This window comes from Rutilus rutilus, assembly GCF_951802725.1.
Source record: "Rutilus rutilus genome assembly, chromosome: 4".
Taxonomy (NCBI): Eukaryota; Metazoa; Chordata; class Actinopteri; order Cypriniformes; family Leuciscidae; genus Rutilus; species Rutilus rutilus.
This window is the reverse complement of record NC_140212.1, coordinates 49,466,175-49,488,284: the sequence shown is the minus strand read 5'-3', so window position 1 is coordinate 49,488,284 and position 22,110 is coordinate 49,466,175.

Here is a 22,110-nt window from a genome sequence, read left to right as displayed (position 1 = left end):
CCTTCTGAGGTGGAGTTCTCTCTGTTGTAAAGATGAATGAGACACAAATGATGGTATTTCAGCTCCTGTGCAATGGCATCAGCACCACTTAGTTGAGACAATAATTTAGCATCATTCAGTGTTTTTCAGGTCATTGGCATTTTGTTCATCTTGTGAAAGAGTGGAATGTTGGTGGCAATCATTTTATAGCCATCATGTTGAAACATGATGGGTAGGTGGTGATTGGAGGGGTTCCTTTGTGTCTGTCTGACAAAGACAACATTTCATCCAATCAGTTGGCCTCTTGGCTGACCTGGGATTTTCATTTGCCATTTTGGAGGTTTGTTGTCTGATTAAGGCTGAGGGGATATCCTTTTACCACCTCAATCACAGACATAGTACACATTCAGGTATGGGATACAACTAGGTACGGGTCACCTACACCTAGCCCGATCATTCATCCAGTGCCATTTAAGTCCCGTGAGATCTGTACACCTTCCAGGTAAGCATACATGAACAAGTCATGTATTGCCCCGCTTACCCTTGGCTCGGGCTCTCCCGCGCTGGGACAACCTGTCAATTCAGGTGCGGCTATCTAAATACATCTATTACTAGCTAATTGATGAGGGGCTGTTAGACAGCATTTGGGACACTAAACTTAGCTATACTATTACTACTAGTCAAGAACTACAGTGTAAGTACCACTAGATCAGCTGACACTGAACCCCATGCTGAGTTCCACAGCAGTGAAGTCACCAGTGGTTGTGGCCCTGGTTGTGTAATGACGTTCACTCTATTAAACAAAACCTTCCTTAACACATTAAATTGAGCTCTGACAGAAATGGTGGCCATCTTGAAAATGGTGGCCATCTTGAATTTTTGAGTGGCACACATCTTTTTCCATGATAATGTTCCTTTAAACATTTTTGTACCAAATTTCATGACAAATCACCATTTGAAAAAAAAAATTAAGGATTCAAGAAAAATGGCGGCCATCTTGAATTTTTGAGGGACAAGCACCGTTAAAAAAAAAAAAAAACATTCTGAAGAGAGTATTTTCACAAAATGTTATGCCTACATCACTGTTTGAACGATTGACATAATGAGCAGTTGACAGAAATAGCGGCCATCTTGAAAAAATGTCCGCCATGTTGAATTTTTGGATGGCCAACGCCTTTTTCCCAAAGAGTGACCCTTATGGTGCGTTCAAGTCCTCCTGGGAATTTCGTACGTACGAGGTGGGAAGTCGTGTTGACGACGTGAGGTGCGTTCAAGTCAGTTTCGTCAGAGCAAGATGGTGGTGTACCTTCTTTTAATGAATAACACGAAAATATAGCAAGTTTTGATAACTCTGCTTATAGAAAATGAAGAACAAAGAATGCGCATCGGGTGTGTTTTTCTTTTTATGTTTTTAATTAACTTATGAGGCCAATGTAAATTAACTTTATCATTATATAATTAGTATATATATAATTGTTATATTACAAGTAGGCTATATCATATTTTGTGCAGAGAGCTTACTTTGTTATAAATGAAAAAGCCTTACAATGTCACTGCTATACCTGTAAGTATTGTGATATATTTTACTATCACTTTGCTCAACTACAGACGTTGCATTCATTGATTCCGCCATGTTTCTCACTGACACGCCCCCAACTCGTACAGATCGGGGCTTAAAGAAAATCCCGAGCTCCCCACTGGTATTTACGACATTGTGGTGGCGTTCATGTGCATTCAACTCGTAAATACGATCTATACGAGATGACTTGAACGCACCATTAGAGCAGTGGTTCCCAAACCTGTCCTGCCGGCACCCCAATACTGCACTCCCTAATCAAACACACCTGATTCAACTCATCAGCTCATTATCACATGGGTTAATGAGCTGATGAGTTGAATCAGGTGTGTTTGATTAGGGAGACAAAGAAAATGTGCAGTGTTGGGGTGCCGGCAGGACAGGTTTGGGAACCACTGCCTTAGAGAGTACCTGTGCCAAATTTCATGCTTTTATACCAATTTGAACGATTCTCTTGAAATATGCCATTAATCTGCTGCACTACATCGGAAACAGTGACAGTCAATAATGTTAACTGCGAGGTCAAATATTGTCATATCACTGACAATACAGATACCATCAAACTTGCACTTTGGGAGTCACACATTGACTTAATTCAGTGCAACAATTCATACAACTTTACTGATCTGGCAACAAGAATATATCAAGGGGAAAAAAACCTAACAACAACACGCAACACGGCCATTACCACATTGGCCACACCAGTGCCATTCAAACTACCAGTACCCTCAAGCACTGCTGTCGAAAATACCACTCTCCTGCACTTGACTGCACCTTTAGAACGTGCAAAAATAAAGGTACTGAAACAGTGTTCCAAATGCCTCTCTCCTCAACCCAACTTAAACACAAAAGTTGAATTCCACCGATGCAACAAATGTCAATTTCTCAGAAAATCAAACAAATACACTACAAAATGCCACGGAATCCTCACATTCCTCATCAAGAACAAAGAAGTTGACCTCAAAATCGCCAACTCCCTGTTAAACAAAACAATACAGCAAAAAGCAGACATTTCCCGCATGGATGAGCAAGACATGGAAGAGCTGCTGCTAAATTGCAAAACTTTTGATATAAGCTATACTTCTGACCTCTTTATAACATCAATAAATGAACATCAAACTGCCTCTCCAGAACTGGAAGAAAATCCACACGAAAATCCACCATCTGCTGAAACCACTGCAGAACCAGAAATCCCATCCTCATCACAGAAAAGAAAAAAGGATTCTGACTGTTCTGCCCCACAAAAAAAAAACAAAGATGAGGAAATTCCTGAATCACCTTTCAAGTCCAATGAAGACATATCATTATTGTTTGATAACTAAACAAATATCACTGTTTCCCCTGTTATCCACGTTTTTTCGGAGAGTTGTCTACGTGTCAACAGAGAGTCATTCACAAGTCTACAGAGAGTTATCTACATAGTTATCTACAAAGTGTTATCTATTTTATTTCTATGTTATCTAGTGTTATCCACATATCCACAGTGTTATGCTTCTATCCACGGAGTGTTATCCAAGCATCCAATAAATACTTAACCACATATCAACAGAAATTATCTACAGAGAGCTTCCATATTACATTTGCAAATATCCCCAACTGTCATCTGAGCACAACTCTGCATGTCTTCATTGAGTGCTTCCAGCTATTGTCTAAATCTACGAAGAAGATTCCACACATCACCTGTGAGTAACTCTACGGGTGTTCTGTGTGTCGACAGAATGGTATCTCCAGTATTCCCCAAGTTCATGTTCACATGGTCGTGGGATCTGAGACTTCTGGACGGAATGTACGGATGAATAAGTTCAGAGAGATAAACCGGTGCTATGTTGTGTAAAGATTTGAAGACAAAGAGAAGGATTTTAAAATCTATTCTCTGCCGAACTGGTAGCCAATGTAAAGATCTGAAGATGGGAGAGATATGATCATATTTGCGACAATTATGGATGAGTCTGGCTGCAGCATTTTGGACTAACTGAAGACGGGAGATTTGAGAATCTGATATACCGCAATATAGTGAGTTGCAATAATCCAGCCGACACGTGATAAAAGCATGGACCGCCATTTCCAGAGTTATTGGAGTGAGAAAGCCTTTAATTTTAGATAGTAAGCGAAGTTGGTAGAAACCGGAACTGATTACAGATGAGATGTGTTTATCAAACTTTAAAGACTGGTCAACAAGAACACCTAAGTTCCGTACTCCAGTAGATTTAAAGGGAGATAGACTCCCCAAGTCTGGGCATGTACACTGGGACCTTTCACTCGGACTGAAAACAATGACCTCGGTCTTATCATCATTAAGAGATAGGAAATTTTGAGTCAACCAGGGGTGCGTTTCCCGAAAGCATCGTTGGCCAACTATGGTCGCAAGTTCCGTCGTTACCAATAGAGTTCAATGGACATTGCGATGAACTTGCGACCATAGTTGGCCAACGATGCTTTCGGGAAACGCACCCCAGGCCTTCACCTCCTCTAAGCATAGCAGAAGTGAGTTTAATGCTGCAGGATTATTGCGCTTGATTGGAATGTAAATTTGGGTGTCGTCTGCATAAAAGTGAAATGATATACAGTGTTTCCTAAAAATCAAACCCAGCGGTAGCATGTAGAGGGAAAATAGAGAGGGAGCCAAAATGGAGCCCTGTGGAAGACCACAGCTGAGAGGTGCCATGGAGCTGGAGAAGTTTCCCATCTTTACTAAAAACTTTCTATAGCCGCTTTCCGACCAAGTAGTTCTAGGAACTTAGTTCTAGGAACTGTCCACTTCTAAACAGTTCTAAGAACTACTCTCCCCTAAACTCGGTTTTGCTGTTTGCGTTCGCACTGGCCAAGTGGCCATAGGAACTGGTAGGAGGGGTAAGGGAGTGACGCAGGCACGGTGACTTTTATTTTGACGGCGCGACGGACCTTTATTTTGGCGGCGCTGAGAACGCCAGAGCAAACAATGCTCGCATTCTCTGTGTTTATTAGTTAGAAATCTGTCTAACAGTACAGTTTAATATGTTATTAGATAGAACTGTAATAGAAAGTAGACAGTATATGAAAAAAAGGTTATTAGCCTATGTGGTTGATGTCCAGTGCTAGCTGGGCAGATAAACAATCATGTTTGGCTTGGTCCCCTCAAAGTTGCGTTGGATTTTCTCTTCAGCATAAAGGTTTAGAGACCCATCTATCACTGTTTTCCATGTTTGTATAGTTAGTTTGTGGAGTAAATATATAGGCTATAATCTGCGTGTTTACATTCTAGCTGTTTTAAAAATGGCGGGTGCTGGTGCTCCGCGTGCGTTTGGTCAATCAGCGTACACTAACGTCACGGATAGTTCCTATAGTGCTGGTTTAGACCCTACTCTGAAGTAGGACCTAAATTAGTTCCTACAAATGGAGTTCCTAGAACTAAAATCGTTCCTAGTTCCTGCGGTGCGAACACGCCGACATCCGGGTACTTTAGCCATTAGTTCTAGGAACTGTGAAAAGGTTCCTCCGGTCGGAAAGCGGCTTATCAGAAAGGTAAGACTGGAACCATAACAAGACAGAGCCTTTTATGCCCACCCACGTCTCCAGTCTAGCTAACAGAGTCGGGTGGTCAACGGTGTCAAAAGCCGCCGACAGATCAAGGAGAACTAGAACCACAGTGTCTCCAGAGTCAGCAGAGATATAAATGTCGTTTAGCACTCGCAGGAGAGCGGACTCAGTGCTGTGGGCAGTCCTAAACCCAGATTGAAAAACCTCACATATATAGTTATCTGACAAAAAAGGTTTGGAGTTGATCCAACATGATTTTCTCCAACAACTTGGAAATGAAAGGTAGTACAGAGATGGGCCGGTAATTTTTTTAAACAGAGGGATCCAGTGAAGGCTTCTTGAGCAGAGGACTGACCGTAGCCACTTTAAGATCGGCCGGAACAGAGCCAGTGTTCAGACACTTGTTAATAAGAGATACCATACCTGGACCCACCGAGTTGATGAATAATTTTAAAAATCTCGGGTGAATGATGTCACTTGAGCAGAATGAAGGTTTGAGCTTGGCGCTCACATCCTTCAGTGTCTGGAGGTTAATGGGATCAAAAGCCTCCCAAACACAGGAGGTACGCGGCATAATAGGGGGAAGAGTTAATTTAGGGCAGATACTGATCCTTAATTTAGTGATTTTGCTAATAAAAAATCTCTGGAAGTCTTCACATAAAGCATCTGCGGCAACAGACAATTGAACAGATGGATTTAAAACAGAATGAATGACAGAAAACAAGACCTTAGGGTTAGAGTGATTGGACTCAAAGTTTGAGAAGTATGCAGCTTTAGCTGATTTAGCAACATTCTGGTATGCTGTAAGAGAGTCTTTGAACATGCGGAAGGAGACAATTTGCCTTGTCCCGTTTCCATTTGCGTTCGGCCTTTCTACAATTTTGTCTATGGTAACGAATGTCAGAATTTTGCCACATATCTGATTTGGGTTTGGGTTTGTGAGGCTTAAGAGGAGCAGTCACATTTACTACTTTAAGCCAAGCAGAATTTAAAAGACTAAGATGCTGATCTGCATCCAGGTCAGATAATGGTTGGTCCAAGTGCAAGTGAGAGCATAGTTCAGTAAAGCACAGGTCGAAGTTTGTGTTAAACTGTGGAGAATAGAACCGCGACATGACAGGACCAATAGTGGGATGAGAAAGCTCCAGAAGAGACAGTGAGAAAAAAATAGGCTTGTGATCAGAGAGAGGAAAATCAGAGAATTCAATATCAGTGACAATATTATTTTTTTTAATCATTCAAACTTAAAGTCAGTGCTACTGAAATTTCACCAGCATGTTTCCTGTCACACCAGAGGAAACAAAACCTTAGACCATGTTTACACAAACATGGCTGAAGCTTACGTCGCGACACCCCTCCCCCACTTGGGACAGTCAGATCACCTTTCTTTGTTCCTCACCCCCAAATATGCACCTCTGATCAATCGCGTGAAGTCATCAGTGAAGACCATCAAGGTGTGGCCTGCGGGGGCAGATTTCTCACTCCAGGAAAGGTTTCTACACACAGACTGGAGTATGTTTGCTTCTCAAGCCACCAGTGGCTCTCACACGGACATTGACTGCTACACCTCCTCTGTACTGGATTATATTAATACCACCATTGACAGTGTTACAACCCAGAAGCAGATCACCACATACCCAAATCAGAAGCCATGGATGAACAGGGAAGTGCGACTCCTATTGAAGACACGCAATACTGCCTTCAGATCAGGAGATGCACAAGCCTATAGCACATCCAGAGCAAATCTGAAAAGGGGCATCAAAGAGGCCAAGCACTGCTACAAGCTTAAGATAGAGGGACACTTTTCCAACGCTGACCCTCGGCGCATGTGGCAGGGCATTCAGGCCATCAGTGACTACAAACCCTCTCACTCCACCCCCGCAGCCACTGATGTCAACTTCCTGAACGAGCTAAATGACTTTTATGCTCGCTTTGAAAGAGACAACAGAGAAACTGCCACCAAGCTCAAATCCTCAGCTGACCACCCACCGATCACACTCTCCTCCACAGATGTCTGCAATGCACTGAGCAGGATCAGCGCGCACAAGGCTGCTGGACCAGACAACATCCCTGGACGCGTACTCAGGGCATGTGCGGAGCAGCTCGCTGGGGTTTTTACAGACATTTTCAACCTGTCTCTTGCCCAAGCAGCTGTACCAACATGCTTTAAATGCACTTCCATTGTGCCAGTGCCAAAACACTCCAGCCCGAAGTGCCTTAATGACTACCGCCCTGTAGCACTCACACCCATCGTAATGAAGTGCTTTGAGCGGCTGGTCCTGGCACACCTAAAAGACTCTCTACCATCCACATTGGACTCACACCAGTTTGCCTACCGTAGCAATAGGAGCACAGAGGATGCAGTCTCCATGGCACTGCACTCTGTGCTCACACATCTGGACAATAAGAACACTTATGCACGCATGCTGTTTGTTGACTTCAGCTCAGCATTCAACACTGTCATCCCAACTAAGTTAATAGCCAAACTTGGAGACCTGGGCTTCAACACCTCCATGTGCAACTGGATTTTGGACTTCTTGACCAACAGACCCCAGAATGTTCGATCAGGCTCCAACTGCTCCACATCCATCACACTCAACACTGGTGTACCACAGGGCTGTGTGCTAAGCCCGTTCCTCTACTCCCTCTTCACCTCCGACTGCAAGCCTGTGTACGGATCTAATTCCATCGTCAAGTTTGCGGACGACACTACGGTGATTGGTCTCATCAGCAACAACGATGAGACTGCCTATAGGGAGGAGATCAAGCACCTGGCCACATGGTGCACCGAAAATAACCAGCTCCTCAACACCACCAAAACAAAGGAGCTCATCGTGGACTTCAGGAAAGTGTCAAGAGGCACACACGACACCATCCACATCAATGGAATGGCTGTTGAGCGTGTCTCCAGTTTCAAATTCCTGGGGATCCACATCTCGGCGGACATGACCTGGACAACCAACACCTCCAGCCTGGTCAAGAAGGCTCACCAGCGCCTTTTCTTCCTGAGGACACTGAGGAAGAATCAGCTTTCCTCCACTATCCTGGTGAACTTCTATCGCTGTGCAATAGAAAGCATCCTGACCAACTGTGCTACAGTGTGGTATGGGAGCTGTTCTGTTGCAGAGCGCAAGGCACTGCAGCGGGTGGTGAAAACCGCCCAGCGCATCACTGGGACTCCACTACCTGCCATCGAGCACATCCAGAGGAAACGCTGTCTGCATCGAGCTCGCAGCATCCTTAAGGACTCCTCTCACCCAGCCCACAGACTGTTTTCTCTCCTGCCCTCCGGCAGGCGTTTCAGGTGCCTCCGGACCAGGACCAGCAGACTAAAGAACAGTTTTTTCCCCAGAGCTGTCTCTTTATTAAACTCTAACCCTCATTGATCCCACTCCCCTCATATACTGATTGACTCTCCTCTCCCTCCTCACACCTGCCTCCATTTTGTTATTTGCAATACTATAATGTTCATTTGCACTGCTGACTGTTATTACAGTAACAACTGTTTACATATGCATCTTGCACTACTACCTTGACTGGAATATGCTCAATTTGCACTGCCGACTGTTTATTTACAGTACCGACTGTTTATATATACATTGCAATATCGTACCTTAACTGTAATATGCAATTACTTTCCACTGCACTTTCACTCGGATAGCTTCTGTCCAAACTTTATTTGCACTACTTTAAATCCATTGTTATACTGCTCATTAGCCTAACTTATACATATATCTATTTGTTAAATTCTGTTTATAGTAATAGCCATCTGTATATTATGCTCACATTCTGTTTATAGTAACAGCCATCTGTATATATATTCATAGTACATATCTATCTGTAAAATTCTGTTTATAGTAACAGCCATCTGTATATTATATTCAGTACATATCTATCTGTAAACATTCTGTTTATAGTAATAGCCATCTGTATATTATATTCAGTACATATCTATCTGTAAAATTCTGTTTATAGTAACAGCCATCTGTATATTATATTCAGTACATATCTATCTGTAAACATTCTGTTTATAGTAACAGCCATCTGTATATTATATTCAGTACATATCTATCTGTAAACATTCTGTTTATAGTAATAGCCATCTGTATATTATTATATTCAGTACATATCTAGCTGTAAACTCTGTTCACAGTAATAGTTATCTGTATATTATATTCATAGGACAATCTATCTGTAAATTTTTGTTTATAATAGTATTCAACTCTATATTTATTCAGTACATATCCATGTTCTGCACTTATGGAACCACTGTATATCCTGCACTTGCTGCTATTGCACTTCTGGTTAGACCTAAACTGCATTTCGTTGCCTTGTACCTGTACTTGTGTAATGACAATAAAGTTGAATCTAATCTAATCTAATCTAATCTAATCAATCCCGTAAGATAACACAAGGTCCAATGTGTGGCCCTGAATGTGGGTAGAGTTTTTGACCCACTGCCGTAGGTTAAAAGCATCTATTAAGTCCAGAAACTCCTGCGACAGGGAATTTGAATGACAACAGACATGAATATTAAAATCGCCCACCAAAAGGAAGCGATCATAGTTTGTGGCAATGTTGCCAATGAACTCAGTAAATTTCTGTATAAAATCCTTAGTGGAGAGTGGAGGGCGGTATATCACCCCAATACAGATGGGACCATTCCAATCTAGGTTTCAAAGCTGGGTTTCAAAGCTGGAGAAGGCCGTTGCAGGGACCAGCCGGCAGCGTGAGGAGAGAGAGTTATTTAAAATAGTTATAATCCCACCCCCGCGTCCATTAGGGCGAGGAGAGTTAAAAAATGTACAGTTTGCTGGAACCAGTTCTGAGAAGGGAGTTAAATCACCGACCTTTATCCATGATTCTGTGATGAACATAAAATCCAAGTTGTGTGAGGAGTAGAAGTCGCTTAATAAAAAGGTCTTATTCACCACAGAGCGGGCGTTTATTAGCATCAACTTAGGTGGAGGAATAGTCAAGTCAAGTCAAGTTTATTTATATAGCGTTTTTCACAACATACAGTAGGTTGTATCAAAGCAGCTTCACAGTAATAAAATAAAACAATACATCAATGTTTGTTTCTAGTGGAACGTCCACGTTTGGTAATGCTGATCAATAGTATCGTTGATTGATTAATTAAATTAAATATCCCCAAATATCCCCAACTGAGCAAGCCAAAGGCAACAGTGAGATGACGCCGCTTTTCTCAATGAGCGCAGATTTCCGTGATTTACTCCCGGCGGCCAACACTGCGCAGATCAACCTGAGTGACATGACTCAGATGTAGAGGGAAAATAGGACGAAGACATCGGTAAACCGCGTCCCGCGGGTGCCATGCTGCAGATCTGCGTCCAAACGAAATGTCAGCTTGTAAATAAGCTTTCAGCTTCGTCATGTAACCTCCGCGGCTTCCTCGTTTTCTCCTTCGCTTTCTCCGCACGGTGTTTAGAGGCCATCGGCAGATATCGTGCAGGAAGATGGCTCGGGGAGGCTCGTACGGTTTGCGAAGGGGGCATTCCACGTCCACGGTGTGAAAGTCCGCGAGCGAATCCCCAACAGAGATGCGGATGTCCAGAAGAGCTTGACGGGCGTACACTAGCCGCGTACAGCAGGTAAACGACACATCAGATAGACAGAGAAGAAAACACGAGAGCTGCAGACGGCAAGCCAAACACACAGGCGCCATCTTCAAAGTTCTAATAATGTTTTCAGCGGGTAGCGGGTAATTGTACTGATTTTTATTATTAGGGGGTTCAAGCACAAAGTTCTGAAACCCTATTGTAATTGTACTGATTTTTATTATTAGGGGTTCAAGGACAAAGTGCTGATTTTGCACAAAGCTTGCCATTTTGAACTTTGTCAAAAAGCTACTTTTGCCAACTTGTCCCTGGTTTTTCGCTAATTTGGAACCAAACCAGTGCAAAAATCTTCTCTGGAGTCTGAATATCAATAATTATTAAAAAATAAATAGAAATTTCGATTCACGTTTGCTAGGGGGTGCAAAATTAACGTTGTAGCAGGAGCCTATATGACTAAAATGGCTACAACTCGACAAGTAAATAAGCTGCCTTTACCGAACTCGGTACACATGTGTAGGAGGTCAGTCTGGGGTCACATTAAAAAAATCGCATCGGTTGGCCACATGGTGGCGCTATAAAAAAAAAAAACGTATAAACACCTGACCGTTTTTCCGATTGACTTGAAATTTGATATGCAGTGTCTTTCAGCAAGGTTCCATGTATGTTTAAAAGGATATTGGTGTATCTCAAAAAACATGGCCGCCATCAGCCAATGAAGTTTGAGCACCTATCAAACAAGGTTAACTGAGTCCGATCACAACAAAACTCAGTGTGCAAGCCCTAGAGGTCTGTACATTTTTTTAAAGAAATCGCCCACTAGTTGGCCCTAACAAGTTTTAAGGCTCTGTAATCACGTGGTGTTACAAATTTCATCACAAAATGCATATCATTTGTTAGATCTCCGCATACTGAATAACTTTGCCTCAAGAACCACTGCTGTCAATCAAATCGTTCATCAAATATTTGCTACTATGTTAAAAACCTACTTTTGTGAACTAGTCCTAGGTTTTTCGCCCGATCGGAACCAAACCAATGCAGTACAATTCTCTGAACTCCTTAGATTAATAATTATCAATAAAACTTAATGTCTTTGAATGCTTATGTGCTTAAAGGCCTTAAATGCTTGAACCCCAATAAATGCTGCTTGCAGCTTTAATTTAATTTATTATTATAGGCCTATTATTGTGTTTATTTATGAAATACAATAAACTTACAAATAAATATCGGAAATGTTGTCCAGTTTTCTAATACTATTATTTGATGACAACAATACATTTGGAAAACAAAATACAGCTATTTCTGCTTTTTTTCTTTAAAACAGAAAAACCAAGCTGCACCCTTTTTTAAATTTCATCTTTCATTATTGCAATCGGCGCCTGGTGCCGACCCCTGCTCTAGAGTGATACTCTGTCAGCAATGTCTTGTGTGGCTCATAAATGGTTTGAATACATGCTGTCCATGTATGTCATTATTCTGTCGGCTATTAAGTTTTTTTAGGCACATGTCATTTACAGTATATGTACTGACTGCAGAGTCTTGAGATTGTTTACATATTTGTGCCCATATGTACATTTTATGTACTGGTTATCGTTGAATCTATATTTCTAAAATTGTAGTTTATGATGCTCTTATTAAGTCTATAATGCATGCTTAAAGAAAAAAAATATATATATATTGTTTTTTATCTTTCACATCTACTGCAGTCAGATTCACCGTGTTCACTCTGAAGGAATCACTCACATGGCTGGTGCACTTGTAATGACACATCAAGGATGTTAAGATACTAAAAGCAGGTTTAAAACTTGCCCCATTGAAGTCAACAGGGTGCAAATTTTAAAAAGAGGATAACACCGATTTTTGTCGTTGTTCTCTGTACTGACAGCACTCCAAATGTACAAAAAAATGAGCTCAATGTTAAAATTGAGTTCTCCTTTAAGATGTGGTTTAACAGTATAAAACAAGTTGGTTATGTCTGAAGCAATCAATAAAAATTAAGCATTACAAACATTTTTTGTACAATTCTGTGTAGTACAGTAACATTGCTTAATGTTTTCATTAAACAAATAAAGGAAATCAGCAATAATGTAAAATTGAAAATAAAGAAAAAGAAAATTGGACCTCAAATTGGATAAATGTGAACTATTTACATACATATCTTACGCTTACTTATATGTTATTACCAGTGGTGGAAATGGGCAAAATTCACTGGGCGGACTCTATTTTGAAAAAAAATAAAAAAATAAATAGAGGTCATCTGGCTTTAGATGACCTTTCAGATGTTTAAAACCCTTTATAATCAATAATAACTAAATTACATAAATTATTTATTTTATGTTTCATTTTACCCCCTGGGGTCGGCTATTGCAAATAATAAAAACAAAACGTTGTGTTTTTCATAAATGTATCCCTAAATACCCATATTTTTTCAAAATGATAACTGCAAATCCACCTTTCACTGCCTGGAATTCAGAATTGCAGTGATCCATTTGCGTAGCTTTCACCATTCTGTAAAAAATATACTTCAGATTTGTTGTCAAATCTAATTGTGCAGTCAATCGTAAAGCTCTTTCCCTTTTTATGTGTTTTTCAAACAAATGCTGCCACTCAGTCTTTTATGGGGATTTATGGTATTTTTATTATGCATTTGCCAAAACAAAAACTTTTATGATCGAAGACTAGTTTTACCTACAACCACTATATGGCTCCAGAGGATTACTCAATGTGTTTTATCTCTTTTAGATTTAAGTTTAGACATTTCTAAAATCATTATTATATCAATACAATTTTGTTTTTGATGTAGCTGATTTATCTTTTTTAACAAATTATGTAAGAGAGAGCAGCTTCACCATTCTTTCTTCAAAAAGAAAAAAAACTTTTAATATATTCTAATTTTGTCAAGAATTATAAAAATTCGGCAATAAGCTCATCATTGTGCTAAAATACTCTAAATGTTTAGTTTTAAAAACAAATTTAAAAAGCTGGTTATGTCTATTGTGATGTTTCTGCGCAAGTTCAGCAGAGGTTCGGGATTGTTCCGATCAGAGCTCGTGAGTGGAGAGCGCATTTCTGAATATTCGCTCGGCTCGCTCATTCCGCAGGGTCGCTCGCTCAACACAGAATGGCCTGAGCCTGGCTCGAAAATATGCGGAATATGGGCTGCCTCCGACTAAAAAAAAATTTCTAGTCGAGTTTTTCATAAAGCCATTCGTGGACAACTCGTATTTTTTTAATTACTTAAATAGGCTATATAGCCTACACAGGATAATGAGCGTCACAAAGAACCGGTAAAAGTAATGATTATGAATGTGTCTAAATTAGCAAGGAGACATTTAATTGTTTATTAATAAACTAGTGTTTTCTGTGTTGCTGCAAAGATGAAGTTGACGATGCGGACTCGCCATGAACGCCAGAGAGAAATGCACATTTTTATATGGATTTCATAATCAGAGAGTAGCCTATTTCTTTTGGTTTTGAATATTTTCGTTTAAAAGTAGACAGTTCAAGCTTTCTATAATAGATAGCCTATATTTCTAAAATCTGTGAGGCACAAGCTGAGTTTCGGCGCCCTCCATTCACGTGAAATGCAAGTGATCGTGCCGGCATCTTATTACATTGTCTGCTATATAGGCTAATTGTTTCTTATTTATTAAATACAGGTAGCCTAATTGTTTGATAAAACATTGATCAAAATTAAGATACAATTTATACAAAACGAAAATCTTTTAAAAAGAGTCTTTATACAAAAAAAAAAAAAAACCTCTTATCCATGTCATCTTTCTCGCGACCAGTGCCGTTGATAGGAGGGCGCCAGCGCCTCTGCCTCGCGAGTGGATGATAGCCCTGAAGACGCCTAGCAATGGTATACCTTTAGTGGTAGCATACCTTTAGTTAAGTTATACCTCAAGAGTCTTCGTAGCGCGCTAAGAGACAACGCCAGGTATGATGCGATGCGTAATTGAGATTCCAAAGCGCTCTTCTTTGGTCAGAACCATGGAGAGCGATCGTGGATCGGTCCGTCCTATGCACCGAAACTTTACAATGCAACAAAATATTCATTGGATAACGTTTTTAATTTAACGTTTTTAAATTAAGGCCTACCACAATTGGTTTGACCCATCCAAAACTGGAATCCTGGCGCCGTGCCTGTTTTGTGCATCTCACGCATGTATTTCTGGATTAGCCTACAGTGTGCGTTTCTGGATCTGTCACTTTTTTTTTTTTTTTTACTCGATACGTGTAACGCAAATTCGATTTCGAAATCCGAAAAGCTCTTTTCGAACAAAACAACCGGTTAATTTCAAGATGGGCATTTTTTAATTATTTTAGACCGGATCATTTCAGCTAAATAGGCTACAGCTTACCCATACGAAAGTTTCTGTTATGACATCTGTTAAAGTAACGGTTTCTATTCAGATTTTCAAACAATATTACAGTTCATCATCCAATATTATTTATTTACCTCAAGCGGTCTGTTGTGAAGTTCTGTGAGTAGTAAGAAAGACGCGCACTGATAGAGAAGCATTTCCATTGGCTGCAGTCTGCAGGCATTGGCCAATAACAAAAGACGACATAGCGCAGGCAATTTTACAGAATGTCATTGATAAATATCAATATCCCTCTAAGTTTTTATTATCATGTGCTACGTTTATGTAGCTATTATATTGTAGATAAAAAATAGTAATCGTTACAATGTCCACAAAAAAAATTTATAATAATAATAATAATAATATAACTGTAGCGTTGCTGAGAAAGACAGGCAAAGACGAGGATCTAAACGCAGGATTATTTAATAAAGTAACAAGAAACAGGGAACACAGAACTCAAAGATCAAAGGAACAAAACCAGGGGAATCACAGAGGCAACCATTACACGTACAACAACTGACAAAGTAACAAGAGAAACACAAGGGCTATAAATACACAGGGACCAACAAGATAACAAGGGGGCGTGGTTAATGGAAAACACCTGGGATGACTAATAAACAGACAGGGAACCACTAAACATGACAGGACACAAAACCACATCGTGACATAGCCCTCCCCCTATGGGCGGCTCCTGACGCCCATAAAAACAACAAAAAGTTCAGGAGGGCGGTGAAGCGGAGGCGGTCTCGGGGGCGGGATGGAGGGCCAGGCCCGTGGAGCAGCAGAAGGCCTGGAGACTGTAGCAGGACTGGAGGCCAGGGTGGATCAGGCTGTGCAGGCGACCAGGGCAGATCAGGCTGGGCAGGCGACCAGGGCCGATCAGGCTGGGCAGGCGACCAGGGCCGATCAGGCTGGGCAGGCGACCAGGGCCGATCAGGCTGGGCAGGCGACCAGGGCGGAGCAGGCTGGGCAGGCGACCAGGGCGGAGCAGGCTGGGCAGGCGACCAGGGCGGAGCAGGCGACCAGGGCAGATCAGGCTGTGCAGGCGACCAGGGCGAATCAGGCTGGGCAGGCGAACAGGGTGGAGGCAACCCTTCAGGCGGCCAGGGAGGAGACGACCCTTCAGGCGACCATGGCACAGGAACAGACACAGGCTCAGAGGAGACCATCTTGTCCGAAGATACAGGCGTGGTTTCGGCCATCTTGTCCGAAGACCCAGGCGTGGAGTCGGCCATCTTGTCCGAAGACCTCTCGGGCGACCACGGCGGTGAAGACCCTTCGGGCAGCCACGGCGGTGAAGACCCCTCGGGCGGCCACGGCAGAGAAGACCCCTCGGGTGGCCACGGCGGAGAAGACCCTTCGGGCGGCCACGGTGGAGAAGACCCCTCGGGAGGCCACGGCGGTGAAGACCCCTCGGGAGGCCACGGCGGAGAAGACCCTTCGGGTGGCCACGGCGGTGAGGGCTCTGTGCTGGGCAGATCCAGCGGTGAGGGCTCTGTGCTGGGCAGGACCAGCGGCGAAGAGGGTTCTGAGCTGGGCAGGACCAGCGGCGAAGAGGGCTCTGAGCTGGGCAGGACCAGCGGCGAAGGAGACTCTGGGCTGGCGTGAAGTGCAGGCTTAGCTGGACTGGCGTGAAGCTCTGGATCAGCAGAAGCGACGTGAACCGTCTCTGGATCAGCAGAAGCGACGTGAACCGTCTCTGGATCAGCAGAAGCGACGTGAACAGTCTCTGGATCAGCAGAAGCGACGTGAACAGTCTCTGGATCAGCAGAAGCGACGTGAACAGTCTCTGGATCAGCCGAAGCGACGTGAACAGTCTCTGGATCAGCCGAAGCGACGTGAACAGTCTCTGGATCAGCCGAAGCGACGTGAACAGTCTCTGGATCAGCAGAAGCGACGTGAACAGTCTCTGGATCAGCAGAAGCGACGTGAACAGTCTCTGGATCAGCCGAAGCGACGTGAACAGTCTCTGGATCAGCCGAAGCGACGTGAACAGTCTCTGGATCAGCAGAAGCGACGTGAACAGTCTCTGGATCAGCAGAAGCGACGTGAACAGTCTCTGGATCGGCAGAAGTGATAACACCCTTCTCCACCTCCCCTACAGTGAAGGGGGATTCACAAAACTGCAGGACAAAGTCAATATACTGTACCAGGGTCCAGCTAGGGTCTTCTTCTGGTAAATTTAAGCTAATTTCCTGTTGTAGTCCACTCCAGAAACAGTCCTTTAGCATAGCATCATCAGCAGGAACAAGGTGACTATAAAGAATGAACTCCTCCACATAATTCTCAATTCTGCGATCATACTGATAAATAGAACAAAGTTTGCTCAGTGGGAACCCGATAAAACCTGCTAGATCCATAGTGGTCAGTTGTTCTGTAGCGTTGCTGAGAAAGGCAGGCAAAGACGAGGATCTAAACGCAGGATTATTTAATAAAGTAACAGGGAACACAGAACTCAAAGATCAAAGGAACAAAACCAGGGGAATCACAGAGGCAACCATTACACGTACAACAACTGACAAAGTAACAAGAGAAACACAAGGGCTATAAATACACAGGGACCAACAAGCTAAACAAGATAACAAGGGGGCGTGGTTAATGGAAAACACTTGGGATGACTAATAAACAGACAGGGAACCACTAAACATGACAGGACACAAAACCACATCGTGACAATAACCATTTTTTTTTTCAACTGGAACGCCGTCCCCCCTCGAAATTCACTCAATTCGCTACTGTTTCAGCCATTCATTGAAGCTCACCGTTCTCTCCAGGTTTTTTCAAAATGTCTGAGGGTTGCAAGAGAAAAAGTGTCTACGAATTGTGTGAGAAGAAGAGAAAGGCCTCTGAAGAAAGAAACAAGATTACGAAACAGTCATATGGATCCCGTGCACTTTTTGGAGGAGGCCCGTCAGACGCATCCACCCTCTTAGTCCAGGCAAAATAGCGTTTTACGACAGACAAATTGTAAAAGAATTTTTTTCAGCTTAGATAATTTCTATGAGGTGTCCAGAACAACATACTAAAAGTCCTAAGAAATCCTAGTTGAGGAAATATGTTAAATTCTCATCAATCCGAGATGTGTGCCAATAAGGCCAGGCAACAATACACCCCAATAGGGCTATTTTTTTCCTTTACTCCTATCAAAATTAAACTTTGCACAATGAAAGTACCCATGAAAAGTAAAAATTTTTGTATTACAAGTTTCTTTGAAAATGTATTTGAATATGCAAATGAGCTATACACTAATCGAATATGCCCAAAATACACCCAAATAGGCTTAATTTTTTCCTTTACTCCTACCACAGTAAAAATTTACATAGTAAAACTATACATAAAAAGTAACTTTTTTTGTATTACATGTTTCTTTTGAAATGAATTTGAATATGCACATGAGCGCCACACTTGTTGAAAATGTCCTAATTTGCATATAGGCAGAAACACCATTCATATCTATGACAAATACATCTGCTCAATCTTCATCCAATCATCCTACTGCCAATGGGTGATGGCAATGCTGCTTTTAGACTGGCCTCTAACCTGAAAACTGCCTGGCTTGGTAGTAACTAAACATATCCTATTCAATGCGATCACAGTCTCTTTCACGGGCATCATTTGTAGTAGCCTATTCACAAACTGTTTGCTCAAGCATAGCGTTTTCTTAAATATATCGGTAAAAGAAGCACTTAGAAGGTTGTGGTTTAAAAATAAACATTCTGACATAAACACTCTGTCAGCTGTCCTGTTTACTTCTGAATTTTATATTTTATTCACGGCCATCAATTGTAGTAACCTAGCCTGCTCCCTGAATTCAATGCGTTCACAGTCTCTTTCACGGGCACCAAACCAACAATTACTAAAAACACACACAGAACTGATTTTGCACGGGCATTTTGCACTAGTAGTTATTAAAGACATCGTTAAAATAGTCCAAGTGACTACAGTGGCTCAACCATATGTTTATCAAGCGACGAGAATACTTTTTGTGCGCAAAAAACAAACAAAACTAACGACTTTATTCCACTGTTTATTTTCTTCTCCGTGGGCCTGAGTGACTTCGCGTATTGTTTTAGCGTAGTGCTTCTGTGTTGTACGTCACATGCATCACACACATGACCAGCGTCGGCCAATAGTGAGCCAACGCGTTGACGTGCAACAGATGCGCTGCGCTGAATTCACTAGGTGAATTCACTCAAGGCCCAGAGAGAAGGAAATTAATAGTGGAATAAAGTCGTTAGTTTTGTTTGTTTTTTGCGCACAAAAAGTATTCTCGTCGCTTGATAAGCATATGGTTGAGCCACTGTAGTCACTTGGACTATTTTAACGTCTTTAATAACTATTCTAGGCCAGCAAGTGAGACAGCTCTCAGATTTAATCAAAAATATCTTAATTTGTGTTCCGAAGATGAACGAAAGTCTTACGGGGTTGGAACAGCATGATGGTAAGTAATTAAAGACAGAATTTTCATTTTTGGGTGAACTAACCCTTTAAGATCAATAAAAGTGTTTTTGTGGCAAGTGACCCAGGTAAGTGTGGCAAGTGACTTCAAATTGATCGTGTTTATGCATAGGTTAACTTACTGAATGGACATGAATGTGTTAGTTATTTGGCCCCTTTTTTTCTACTTGTGACTTTATGGTTTCTTAGTCTGATGCCATGGTATCCAGGCTGCCTAGCAGCGTGAATAAAATCGCGCTGCGCTCAAGGCAGCAGGAGGAAACCCAGGCTACCATTAGGGTGTATTTTGGGCATATTCGATTAGTATATTGCTCATTTGCATATTCAGATTAATTTCAAAAGAAACTTGTAATACAAAAAAAGTTACTTTTCATGTATACTTTTACTATGTAAATTTTTACTGTGGTAGGAGTAAAGGAAAAAATTAAGCCTATTTGGGTGTATTTTGGGCATATTCGATTAGTGTATAGCTCATTTGCATATTCAAATACATTTTCAAAGAAACTTGTAATACAAAAAATGTTACTTTTCATGGGTACTTTCATTGTGCAAAGTTTCATTTTGATAGGAGTAAAGGAAAAAAATAGCCCCATTGGGGTGTATTGTTGCCTGGCCTTATTGGCACACATCTCGGATTGATGAGAATTTAACATATTTCCTCAACTAGGATTTCTTAGGACTTTTAGTATGTTGTTCTGGACACCTCATAGAAATTATCTAAGCTGAAAAAAATTCTTTTACAACTAGTTCTATTTTTGGCTCCAAAATGAGTTACTTTGCCTGGACTATCTGCTCTCTTCTGCTGGACGCACCAGACCCACTTCTACAAGATCAATGAATAAACAATAAAGAAAGTGCCAATGAATGACTGCTTTGAGTAGCAACAGTACAAATAATAATCATCTCGTTCATTATATTTCATATAGTTTACCGTGTTTTTCCAGCAATGTCCTCAACCAGACGCTGCGCCAGGAATGCGTCTGCCAGGCCAAACCACTGGGAAAAAGAAAAATATATTTAAAAACACACACACACACACACACACGATTATAATGTAATTTTGAATACAAACGTGCAAGTGGTCAGCGGTCAGAGGAACTTCGGCCACTTGTGATGCGGCCATTTTGTGCTCTTTCACGACCACAGACAAGCCTGAGCCAACAAGTTCTGAGACATCAGTCATCCTCCTCTTCTTCATTGTCTGCAAAATACTCATCAAAGTCCTCCTCATGAGGAAGAGGATAATTTTTTAATGATGTAAGGAGCTGTCCTCAGACGTCGAAGGCAGTGGAGAGCAGGTGTCGATTGCAAGTGACGTCATTTGTAGAGGAAGCGCAGTTGACGGGTTGAGCTCTCAAATCTGACCATGCAAGTCCGCAATTAGACGTTATTGGGGATATTACATACTTCAATTGACTATTTTACGATACAGTAGCCTACATTTATTTGTATAAAATATGAAACTGAATCTCCTGCCTCTCCAGTGTAATTGGACTCAGAGTGGTGGAATTATAGGGTGCTTAAAATGCACTGGGCGTCCGTTTATAGGCCGCCTCTTTGTAGCACTGCAAGCGGAAAAAAGACATTAGAACTGATTTACACAGTCAAAATTAAAGCAGAGGCATGCTAATCAATAGTTTCCGAACAATTGTAGTACTTAACAATACATTTAAACTTTTTTTTAACAATTGAACTGTTTAAATTAAATGAACATATCGTTGTTTAACGTAATTAAGAACTACTTGGGTATACCTTCAGTCACAGCTATTTCAGCTGCGGGCGATTGTGGAGAGGATGCTGGTGGAGCTTCAGTTTCCTCTGGGACTTTTACAATCGCCAGGACATTGTCGTTTTGAATGTCCACTTTCAATGAACCACATTCAAGGAAGTACTCTTCCATGTCCTGTCCATTTTGTAAAAGATTAGTGAGGTCAAGGCTCGAATTTTTTTTTGCAGGACAGAATTGTGGATGGTGAAGATACTCTCCCCGAAATCTCTGAAAAGAGTGACGTGTGCAGTGGCAGTGGACTTGTACAGGGCCGGTTTCTGAAGCATGTTGCATTTTTTGCAACGATGGAATTTGGTCTTTGGATGAAACTCCGACTGCCAAAACTTGCAGTTCCCGCAGCTGCGGGACACAGCGACCTCGGCCCGGTTAAAGGAGAACTCTGGTCAATTTTAACATTGAGCTCATTTTTTTGTACATTTGGAGTGCTGTCAATACAGAGAACAACGACAAAAATCGGTGTTGCCTACACCGTGTTATTCTATTTTTAAAATTTGCACCCTGTTGACTTCAATGGGGCAATGTTTAAACCTGCTTTTAGCCTCTTAACATCCTTGATGTGTCATTACAAGTGCACAGGTCATGTGAGTGATTCCTTCAGAGTGAACACGAGTGAATCTGACTGCAGTAGATGTGAAAGATATGTATAAAAATGTTATTTAAGCCAGCGCAAATACCTGTGTTTACATCCTGTTTTCGGTTGAAGTCCAAAGTAGTCGATTGCCGAGTTCACGCGCGTGATCATAGGTAACTAAACCTATGCGCGTGAACTCGGCAATCGACTATTTGCGCTGGCTTAAATAACATTTTTATACATATCTTTCACATCTACTGCAGTCAGATTCACTCGTG